The sequence below is a fragment of the Macaca fascicularis genome, chromosome 6 (genome assembly GCF_037993035.2).
Source record: "Macaca fascicularis isolate 582-1 chromosome 6, T2T-MFA8v1.1".
NCBI lineage: Eukaryota > Metazoa > Chordata > Mammalia > Primates > Cercopithecidae > Macaca > Macaca fascicularis.
The window spans coordinates 90624162-90635608 of record NC_088380.1 but is presented as its reverse complement, the minus strand read 5'-3'; the positions used below and the strand labels follow the sequence as shown (position 1 = coordinate 90635608).

The 11447-nt window shown below is 35.6% G+C and overlaps 1 non-coding gene across 1 annotated transcript; it reads left to right on the top strand.

Moving 5' to 3' along the window:
* Positions 1-5129: 5129 nt before the first annotated feature.
* Positions 5130-5235, top strand: LOC123574215 (U6 spliceosomal RNA). The gene has a single exon (XR_006699108.1). It is a non-coding gene; the product is annotated as a U6 spliceosomal RNA (small nuclear RNA).
* The last annotated feature ends 6212 nt before the right edge of the window (positions 5236-11447 follow it).

Below are 11447 nucleotides of genomic sequence, written 5' to 3'. Positions count from 1 at the left end.
TACTGTCACCGTCGTGTCAAATTCTTAAAGATTTTGATGTCACCATCAAAAATTCTTAATGCTTTTCAACATGGGGCTTTGCACTTTAATTTTGCACTATGCCCTGCTAATTGTATAGCTGGTTCTGAGAAACAGCACTGAGAAATGTACATTTTAAACAACCACTCCAGATAATTTCGTTTCAGGCTGTCTGCAGACCACACTGTGATACACACTAAAAACTGAAAATGATTGACTGAAGGTTAAAGAAACAAAGAAATGTTACTCTTGGGTAGACTTCTTATAATCTAGGAAGAGGGGACTATGAATGTGGAGGGAACAGAAACCACGGGAGACAGTGTAACCATGACATCTTTGAGTTCATAAAAGCCAAGCAGTGAGAGTCAGAGAAAAGCAAAATGTTATATTGTTTTGAAAGAACATTTCCAAAGTTCTGAGAGAGATGGAATTGTACCTTTGGTCAGAAGTTCTAAAGGGCATATGGTCAGGAATTAAAATCAGAGACTCCAAGTACTAATCCTCATAAACGTAATGTGAGCTACTCTCCAAATTTAGTAATCAGAAACTAAAGAGAAAATTTTCATGTCTCTACAAGGTAATGAGATCAGACCTTCAAGGTTGAGAAGATGTAAGAATACAAAAATGAAGAGAATCTCAAGAAGTTTACAAAGACTTGAAACACTGGAAAACTCTTAAGACAAAACAAGGGCTTTTACATAAATAAAGCAGAATAGAGCTTTAAATGGAATCAAAATCCAATACTGGGAAACTTGCACAAGAATCTGATGAGATAAACAAACAAAAAAACCTCAGAAATGAAGCCTTCTCTGACCCAAACTAAGCCCACAATCTTTCCATAAGAGAGAGTACTGAATACCAGCACTCATAGTGGAGATACACAGTTTTGATCACTATCCCATTTTAGGGTAACAGCAACCATACAGACACAGTACCAAATACAGAGTAGGTACTTTACAAATGTTAACGAAATTGTAATTGTTTGTTCAAATATGAAAGTGCTACCTTAGGTTGCCTCAGATAAAAAAAAAAAAAAAAAAGAAAAAGAAAGAAAATGCCTTGAGCTAGAGTATTCATAGTACCAAAAACATTCCAGGTGCTCCTCCAATGAGCTCTCCCGGACACACATTAATCTCATCCAGCTCACCTGAGTAATTTGTTTGAACACCTGCATATGAAATTTTAGTTTCAGCTTCACTCGTTATTAACTGGTCTTAATCCCTATTAAGTAGACTTTCTTGGCTACGCTGCAGGTACATATGCTTGCTCCAAACAATCCACACACCTCAGGAAAAGTCTACAATTTACTACAAAAAATATGTTAAGCAACAAAGCAGAGAGCGTAGATTTATTCGTGTTCTGTTTTGCTCTTTTCCCCATGAAGGAAAATAATTTTCAAGCTGGCAAATCTAGAACAAACATCATTAGGAGGGAATTGAAGTACAAGATAGGTGCAGAGATAATAAGGGACTACTTTACAGCTTTAAATTAATTCAAGCCTTAGGGCCCAGATAAATTATATCCCAGGATATTTAAATGACTTGCAGATGTGATCAAGGCACTCCTGTTGTTAAACTCTAAGAAATCACAAAGTAAAAAGGAGGCCCCAAAAGTCTGGAGCTGGGTAAATGTTATTCCCATTTCTTAAAGGTGGCTGTGTGTGTGTGAGGGGTTGAAGCAATGGATTCTAGAAATTGTAAACTTAATGCTAACCCCTGACCAAATTATTGAACAAAGGCTAAGTAGTCTGAGTAGCTCTCTTGAAGGCAAGGACTCTGTGTCGTTCAACACAGTATCCTCAGGGTCCTTAGCAGGGTGTGTCCTTAGCAGGCACTTAATAAATACTTATAGAATATTAACTGCTTAGCAGGGAAAGTTGTATTTGGAATGAACATGTATTCACTGAGAAGTAAACTTAAAGAAGTTGTTTGAGTCTCTGGGCTTCATTATTGATTGCACCGGGTAGGATCTGCAAGGTTATTCTCTGGAAATAATTATGATATAGCACCATCTTAAGTGACCAAGACTTACTTTTTGCTCACACTTCCTGTCCCTGTGGGTAGACTCTGTTCCATGTCATCCTCACTCCAGAACTGAAGCTGACAGAGGAGCCAACCGAAGCGTTGCCAGTCTCTGAGGCAGAGAGAAAGACTAGACTCTATTTGGGGGAGGGCAGACCCACTTTTATTGCTTCCACCTGGAAATGAGGCCGGGCTCCCCCGCCCCCCCACCACACACATTTGATTGATGTAAGTAAATCACGTCGCCACGCCCGCTTTCAAGGTGTGGGGAAGTACAAATCACCTTGTACTGAAGAGGAAAACCAGAAACACCTGGCTAAAAATGTCAGTGACTATCACAGTTATACTGTCTGAAAAATGAAAATTATAGTAGATATGTAGAGGTGTGAGTTTTCTTTGATCATACATTTTTACAAGAAATGTCATAACACTTTGTTTTTCTAAATTAATTTAAATCTATTGCTGAGGCCCACCGTACCCAGGGTGGTGACAGAAGAATGTATTCTTTAAGGTTGCACCAATATCCAAAGAGTTTTCAACCTGTCTTGAAAATAAAGAAAAGTTTTCTACTCTTTATTATATCATAGTCACAGCTGAAAAATAAATTGTATAATCTTATGTGAGCCATTAGAAGGTGGGCTTTTCTTGCTTTTTTTTTCTTTTTTTTGAGATGGGATCTCACTGTGTCACCAGGCTGGAGTGTAGTGGCTCTATATCGGCTCACTGCAACCACCGCCTCCCAGGTTCAAGCGATTCTCCTGCCTCAGGCGCGCATCATTACGCCTAGCTAATTTTTGTATTTTCAGTAGAGACGGGGTTTCCCCATGTTGGCTAGGCTGTTCTCGATTTCTTGACCTCACGTGATCCACCTGCCTCAGCTTCCCAAAGTGCTGGGATTACAGGCATGAGCCAGCGCACCTGGCCTTTTCTTGCTATCTCTACACCTAGCTTGGGCAGTTTGTTTGGATGTAGTGTAACACCTTATCTGGAGGTAAAAGTCTTGGCCAATTGTCTAGTCTCCATGACTGCACATTTCAGCTGTCCCTTCTAAAGTCCTATCTTCTCCCTGGGTTGCTGCAGAGGAACATAATTCCCATCATCAGATACATACACACATTCTCCCATAGATATAAGGAATCTTTTATTCTCATGAGCTCTGTGTATTTCTGCCCACCTGCTTTGCACTTTCCACCACCTTCCAAAGATGAACCTCTCTCTCATATCACTCTGAAGTAAACTGGCTTAATCCATTAAATGGACTTCTGTGTTCAAAAACAAAATGTTGGGGAAGAAGGTTGTGTTCAGACAACTTCTGCTTTAAGGCTTGTAACATCAATGACCCTGAAGCAAGACAGCATAAGACACTGGGTAAGTTATTGCTAAAAGGAAGAAACACACTGGAGTAAAATACAAGTTAGTGTCTCAACCAGTTGTCTTTAATAGTATTTGAAGGTAATATCTTTAATTTAATGATTAAATGAAAACAGAAGTAGAATCAAATACAGAAGCTGACAGAAAGTTTTTTTAAAAAGACAGTTTCTATTATAACTGTCAAATTATGTTTGAGTAGCCATATTTCAATATTTAAAACAGTCACTCAACTGGCTATTTGAAGGACAAGATAGTCAATGTGTCTCTATCGACTGGAAAAATAAGCACTGAATTTGTAGTACAAAGAACACAGAATCTTACATCTGATTCTCCTCTTCCATTTTACAGATAAGCAATCACAAGACGTGAAAATTTTTCTGTAATTTTACATGGTTCCTTTTAATGCATTAATAATTGAATACTACTATTCAATTTTTTCTTGTTTTATGCTTTTAATGTTATAAAAAATAAACCAATGAGGATCTATTTATTTATGACATGGTGAACTCTCATCAGAAATTATTTCTAACAACTTATAAGTTAGAAACCGAATCAGGCCTCCTTCCGTTTTATCTAAGTATGTATTTGGAAATCACCTAACCAGCAAAAATACCAAACAGTTTTACGTTACCCTTTAAGGGAAATATTTTGTGTGGGGCAATATCTAAAAGAAAGCTCATTCTCAGGCAGATCTGTTTTAGGAAGGACTATCTTGGAAGTCAGAAAACTGATTTTTCTAGAATCACCCATGCCTGTAAGCCCTTTCATAGGACTGTAGTTGGAAAACCATGGTGCTATGTAATAAAATATGAAGGACTTTCTCTAATGAGAGCCCTGGGGTTTAAGTCATCTGAGTTTAGTTTGAGCAGACACCTCTGAAGTTATTATGGATTAAGTTGAGAGACCATTTAGCAACATGCAGTACTCCTAATCACGTAGAAAAACTTAACTATTGGAAAGATTCCATCCTGTTTTTTAAATGTAGTATACTTATTAACTCAATAGAGAAACATGAAATCAAGACTGACTTCAATTTATTGTCAAACTGAAGGGTGACAAGCAATTTCAGCCTTAGCAGTCTGAGGAAAAAGAACAAGAATCTGTGAACCCCAAATCCTGACCAGAGCTTTCAGCTCTGCATTTCATATCCACTATCTGATAGTTGCTGAAAATGTTAACAACTTATCAAGTAAAACGATCACCATTAAATAGTGAGGAAAGCATTCATCTGATTCCTTTTTTACATGTTATTTTCTTTAAGTTAATTACAATGTGGTTTTTTTTTTTAGTCTGAGAGTTACTGTTGTTACTGATGTTAAATATAGTAAAAAGAAAAATAAAACAGATTTTTCCCTCATATAAGTTTACCATTATTGTTTCCCAGATTTGAAAATACTTTACCTTAAGCTACTGATATAGAATCATTTTACTTTACCTTATGCTACTAATATAGAATCTTACTGTAAACTCAATTTCAGTATAGAATTCTACAACTGTAGAATTGGAATAACAAATTACATGTGTCACAGCATTGCTGGAAAAATTAAAAGTTGGAATACATACCTGGGAATTACTTAAATAAATTATATCTATACTGTGCAATAGTAACTGTCTTAAAAATGACATGAGTATAAATACTAATTTGGAAGATGCTTATACATGTAAAAAGAAAACAGTATAGTAGGTATTATATGATCTCATATTATTAAGATATTTGCAGTGCTTACTTTGACAGCACATATGCTAAAATTAGAATGATATGGAGAAGATTAGCATGGCACCTTTCAATGATGACTTGCAAGTTTGTGAAGCATACAATATTTTTAAAACACAATGAAGTACAAAGTGACACTCTGAAGCAACCACATAAACAAGTCTGCAAAATAACCAGCTAACATCATCATGACAGGATCAAATTCACGTGTAATAATATTAACCTTAAATGTAAATGGGTTAAATGTCCCCAATTAAAAGACACAGATTGGCAAGCTGGATAAAGAGCCAAGACCCATTGGTATGCTCTCTTCAAGAGACCCATCTAATGGGTCAAAGACACATGTAGGCTCAAAATTAAGGGATGGAGTACAACTTACCAAGCAAATGGAAAACAGAAAAAGCAGGGGTTGCAATCCTAGTTTCTGACAAAACAGACTTTAAACCAACAAAGATCAAAAAAGACAAAGGAGGGCACTACATAATGGTGAAGTGTTCGAAACAAGAGGAGCTAACTATCCTAAATATATATGCACCCAATACAGGAGCACCAAGATTTATAAAGCAAATTCTTAGAGACCTACAAAGAGATTTAAAATCCCACACGATAATAGTGGGAGACTTTAACACCCCACTGTCAATATTAGACAGATCATCATGACAGAAAATTAACAAAGATATTCAGGACCTGACCTCAGCTCTGGATCAAGTGGACCTGATAGATATCCACAGAACTCTCCACTCCAAATCAACAGAATATACATTCTTCTCATTGTCATACAGTACTAACTCAAAAATTGATCACACAGTTGGAAGTAAAACACTTCCCAGCAAATGCAAAAGAACTGAAATCATAACAAACAGTCTCTCAGACCACAGCACAATCAAATTAAAACTCAAGTTTAAGAAATTCACTCAAAACCACACAACTACAAGGAAATTGATCAACCTACTCCTGAATGACTCCTGGGTAAATAATGAAATTAAGGCAGAAATCAAGAAGTTCTTGGAAACTAATTAGAACAAAGAGAAAATGTACCAGCATCTCTGGGACGTAGCTAAAGCATTGTTACAAGGGAAATCTATAGCACTTAATGCCCACATCAAAAAGCTAGAAAGATCTCAAGTTAACAATCTAACTTCACAACTAAAATAACTAGAGAAACAAGAGCAAACAAACCTCAAAGCTAGCAGAAGATAAGAAATAACCAAGATCAGAGTAGAACTGGAGAATATAGAGACACAAAAAAAACCCTTCAAAAAATCAACAAATCCAGGAGGTGTTTTTAAAAAAAAAAAAATAAATAATAAAATAGATAATACTAGCTAGACTAATAAAGAAGAAAAGAGAGAAGAATTAAATAGATACAATTAGAAATGATAAGAGGGCTATCACCATTGACCCCACAGAAATACAACCAACCATCAGAGATTACTATAAATAGCTCTATACACATAGACTAGAAAATCTAAAAGAAATTGATAAATTCATGGACACATACACCCTCGCAAGACTGAACCAGGAAGAAGTAGAATTCCTGAATAAACCAATAACAAGTTCTGAAATTGATGCAGTAAGAAATGGCCTACCAACAAAAAAAAAGAAAAGCCCAGGACCAGATGGATTTAGAGCTGCATTCTACCAGAGGTACAAAGAGGAGCTGGTACCATTTCTTCTGAAATTATTCCAAACAATTGAGAAGGAGGGACTTCTCTCTAACTCATTTTATGAAGCCAGCATCATCCTGATACCAAAACCTGGAAGAGATACAACAACAACAAAAAAGAAAATTTCAGGCCAATATCTCTGATGAACGTCGATGCAAAATTCCGCAATAAAATACTGGCAAACCAAATTCAGCAGCACATGAAAAAGCTTATCCACCAGGATCAAGTTGGCTTCATCCCTGGGATGCAAGGTTGGTTCAACATATGAAAATCAATAATGTGTTTTATCACATAAATGGAATTAAGACAAAAAATACCTGATTATCTTAATAGATGCAGAAAAGGCCTTCAATAAAATTCAACAACCTTTGTATCATAATGAAAACTCTCAATAAACTAGGTATTAAAGGAACATACTTCAAAATAATAAGAGCCGTATATGACAAACACACAGCCTGGAAGCATTCCCCTTGAAAACTGGCACAAGACAAGGATGCCCTCTCACCACTTCTATTCAACATAGTATTGGAAGTTCTGGCCGGGCAATCAGCTTCCAGCTAAAAAAAAAATAAAGGGTATTCAAATAGAAAGAGAGGAAGTTTAATTATCTTTTTTTTGCAGATGACATGATCCTGTATCTAGAAAACTCCATTGTCTCAGCCAAAAAGCTTCTTAAACTGATAAGCAACTTCAGCAAAGTCTCAGGATACAAAATCAATGAGCAAAAATCACTAGCATTCCTATGCATCAAAAACAGGCAAGCAGAAAGCCAAATCACAAATAAACTTCCATTCACAATTGCCACAAAAAGAAGAAAATACCTAGAAATACAGCTAACAAGGGAAGTGAAGGACCTCTTTAAAGAGAACTACAAACCACTGTTTAAAAAAATTAGATCAGAAAGGACATAAACAAATGGAAAAACATTCCACGCTCATGGATAGGAAGTATCAATGTTGTAAAAATGGCTATACTGCCCAAAGTAATTTATAGATTCAATGTTATTCACATAAAACTGCCATTGACATTCTTCACAGAATTAGAGAAAACTGTTTAAAAATTCATATGGAACCAAAAAAGAGCCGAAATAGTCAAGACAATCCTAAGCAAAAAGAACAAACTTGGAGACATCACACTACCTGACTTAAAACTATAGTACAGGGCAACTGCAAACAAAACAGCATGGTACTGGTACAAAAACAGAAACATACACTAATGGAGCAAAGTATAAAACTCAGAAATAAGACTACATACCTACGACCCTCTGATCTTTAACATACTTGACCGAAACAAGCAATGAAGAAAGTATTCCCTATTTAATAAATGGTACTGAGAGAACTGGCTAGCCATGTGCAGAATATTGAAATGAGACCCCTTCCTTACACCTTACACAAAAATTAACTCCACATGGATTAAATACTTCATTGTAAACCCCAAACTATAAAAACCATAGAAGAAAATCTAGGTAATACCATTCAAGACATAGGCATAGACAGAGATTTCATGACAAAAAGACCAAAAGCAATTGCAACAAAAGCAAACATTGACAAATGAGATCTAATTAAGCTAAAAATGCTTCTGCACAGCAAAAGAAACTGTCAACAGAGTAAACAGACAATCTACAGAATGGGAGAAAATATTTGCAATCTATCCACCTGACAAATGTCTTATTTCCAGAGTCTATAAAAAATTAAATTTACACACAAAAAAACAAACCCATTAAAAAGTGGGCAAAGGACGTGAACAGACACTTCTCAAAAGAGGACATTCATGTGCCCAAAAAAACATGAAAAAAGTTCAACATCACTGATCATTAGTGAAATGTAAGTCAAAACCACAATGAGATACCATCTCACACCAGTCAGAATGGCAATTATTAAAAAGTCCAGAAACACCGGGCGCGGTGGCTCACGCCTGTAATCCCAGCATTTTGGGAGGCCAAGGCGGGTGGATCATGAGGTCAGGAGATAGAGACCACCCTGGCTAACACAGTGAAACCCCGTCTCTACTAAAAGTATAAAAAATTAGCCAGGCTTGGTGGTGGGCACCTGTAGTCCCAGCTACTCGGGAGGCTGAGGCAGGAGAATGGCGTGAACCCAGGAGGTGCAACTTGCAGTGAGCGGAGACCACGCCACTGCACTCCAGCCTGGGTGACAGAGCGAGACTCCATCTCAAAAAAAAAAAAAAAAAAAAGTCCAGAAACAACAAATGCTGGTGAGGTTGGTGAGAGAAAGGAATGCTTTTACACTGTTGGTGGGAGTGTAAATTAGTTCAACCATTGTGGAAGACAATGTGGTGATTTTTCAAACATCTAGAAGCAGAAATACAATTTACCCCAGCAATCCCATTAATGGGTATATACCTAAAGGAATATAAATTATTCTGTTATAAAGATACATGCATGCATATAACATGGAATGACCAAAATGCCCATCAATGATAGACTAGATAAAGAAAATGTGGTACATATACAACATGGAATATTATGCAGCCATAAAAAGGAACAAGATCATGTCCTTTGAGGGGAACTGGATGGAGCTGGAAGCTGTTATCCTCAGCAAACTAATGCAGGAACAGAAAAACAAACACCACACGTTCTCACAAGTGGGAGCTGAACAATGAGAACCTATGGTCACATTTGTTCTCATTTGCTCCCAGGGGGAACAACACATACTGGGCCTGTCGGGGGCTGAGGGTGGAAGGAGGGAGAGCATCAGGAAAAATAGCTAATTAATGCTGGGTTTAATACCTAGGTGATGGGATGATCCATGCAGCAAACCACCATGGCACATATTTACCTACGTAGGAAACCTCCACATCCTGCACATGTATCCTTGAACTTAAAATAAAAGTTGAAGATAAAAAATAAGATATTTGTATATGAATATTTATTTTTAAATGCATAGATGATTTCTAGAAGGTTACACTAGAAATTGTTAAATTGTTAACAGTGGTTACTTCCTCGGAGTGAGTTTCTTCTCACTCTTTACCTTGCTTTATGGTTACAATTTTAGATCAATATGTATTTATTGCATAATAAAAATATTTTTGACATTATTCTTCTTGTGGTTTCCATAAGGTATTAATATTGTTTAGAAATTCTGAATCAGGAAATATCCATCACAAGATATCCATAACATAATAAAAATAAATAAGGAAATTGGAGTAAAAAGAAATTAGGGCAGAAAAATTAAATATTAATATTGTTTAGAAATTCTGAATCAGGAAATATCCATCACAAGATATCCATAACATAATAAAAATAAATAAGGAAATTGGAGTAAAAAGAAATTAGGGCAGAAAAATTAAAACTAAGGTTTTGTCCACAACAACTTCTGCTAAACAGTTTTTTCCAGTTGTTAGAGATGGACTGATAGTTGTTAGATGAGCTGTTTTCTTAAACAGTTTGCTCTAGTTGTTAGAGAAACTCTGTACCACCAAATGTCTGAAGGAAATGGGCAAATATGATCAGTTTTGAGAATTATGTAATATTATCCTGGTGCTATGACCTAAGAGTACTTTCTACTACCCTTACTCTTCAATAGGACATTGTTTTTCATGGTAATCATCATATTTCTTCACGGAAAGGAAGCTGTCTATGTAAGAGAAGGGTAAATCAAAGAATCATTAGCTGATCCCAAATCAATGAAGTTTTTCTTTAGATGTGTCAACCATAGAAAAATTGTAAAATAACCATTAAAAAAACTAATTTGCTTCTGAACATATTTTATCACATAAAAGGAGGTTTAGATAGTTGAAGATTTGTTAATCCTAAACTAATGCCAAAATATTACTTTAAAAACTATTGTACAACCCTGAACTACAAGAAAACTTAGAAATGTTCTTTATCTAGGATCAAGAAGATCTACAAAAACAAGGAAATGTATGTTTCCCTGGTAAAACGCTATACTACATTGTGGACTTTATTTTCATTCCAAAATTTAGGACTCTCTACTGCTAACTACAGATACTAGCATTTTCTTTTAGCAATTTGAAAACCATCTTTTTTTCCCATCATCTGGCCATAAGAAAAAATAATAGACACATCATATTAAATGTGCACAAAATCATGTAAAGTAAGGTGAAATGTGTAGCAGTATATCAAATGCTCATTTTTATAGGTTAGTCCTTCTTTGTTTGCATTTAATTTCCTAACAAAAACATTAAATCAAACATACTACATCAGCCGTTTCTCCCATTTGATTTTGATTTCATACCATCCATTAATATGTATGGCTCCTTGATGTTAATGAATATTTATTTAATTTTCCCTACCTGTATTCCCACTTTGTTAAACAACTTTTTTACAGGGCTTACAGAGAGTGCCTAAAGCAAAAGATTTCTTCAAAGCTCTGATTTTATTTTTCTTTTGCCAAATATGTGAAAAAAATTACTCAAGTGAATTAGTGTATTCTGCTGCATATGTAGATATAGTCTATTAAAGTTCAAACACTATCTGAGCACCTTCATTTTTTGTAGTTTACAAAGAAGGGAGAAGAGAGGGAAAAAGAAGAAAAGGAGGAGGGGGAGAAATATTGAAATAGCATTAAAGAACTATGGCATATTTTTAATATTTCCATTTATCAATTATTACTTTAAAATGCAATATCTGTGCTACAACTTCATTTGGAGATAACATAAAAAATATAAATTTGA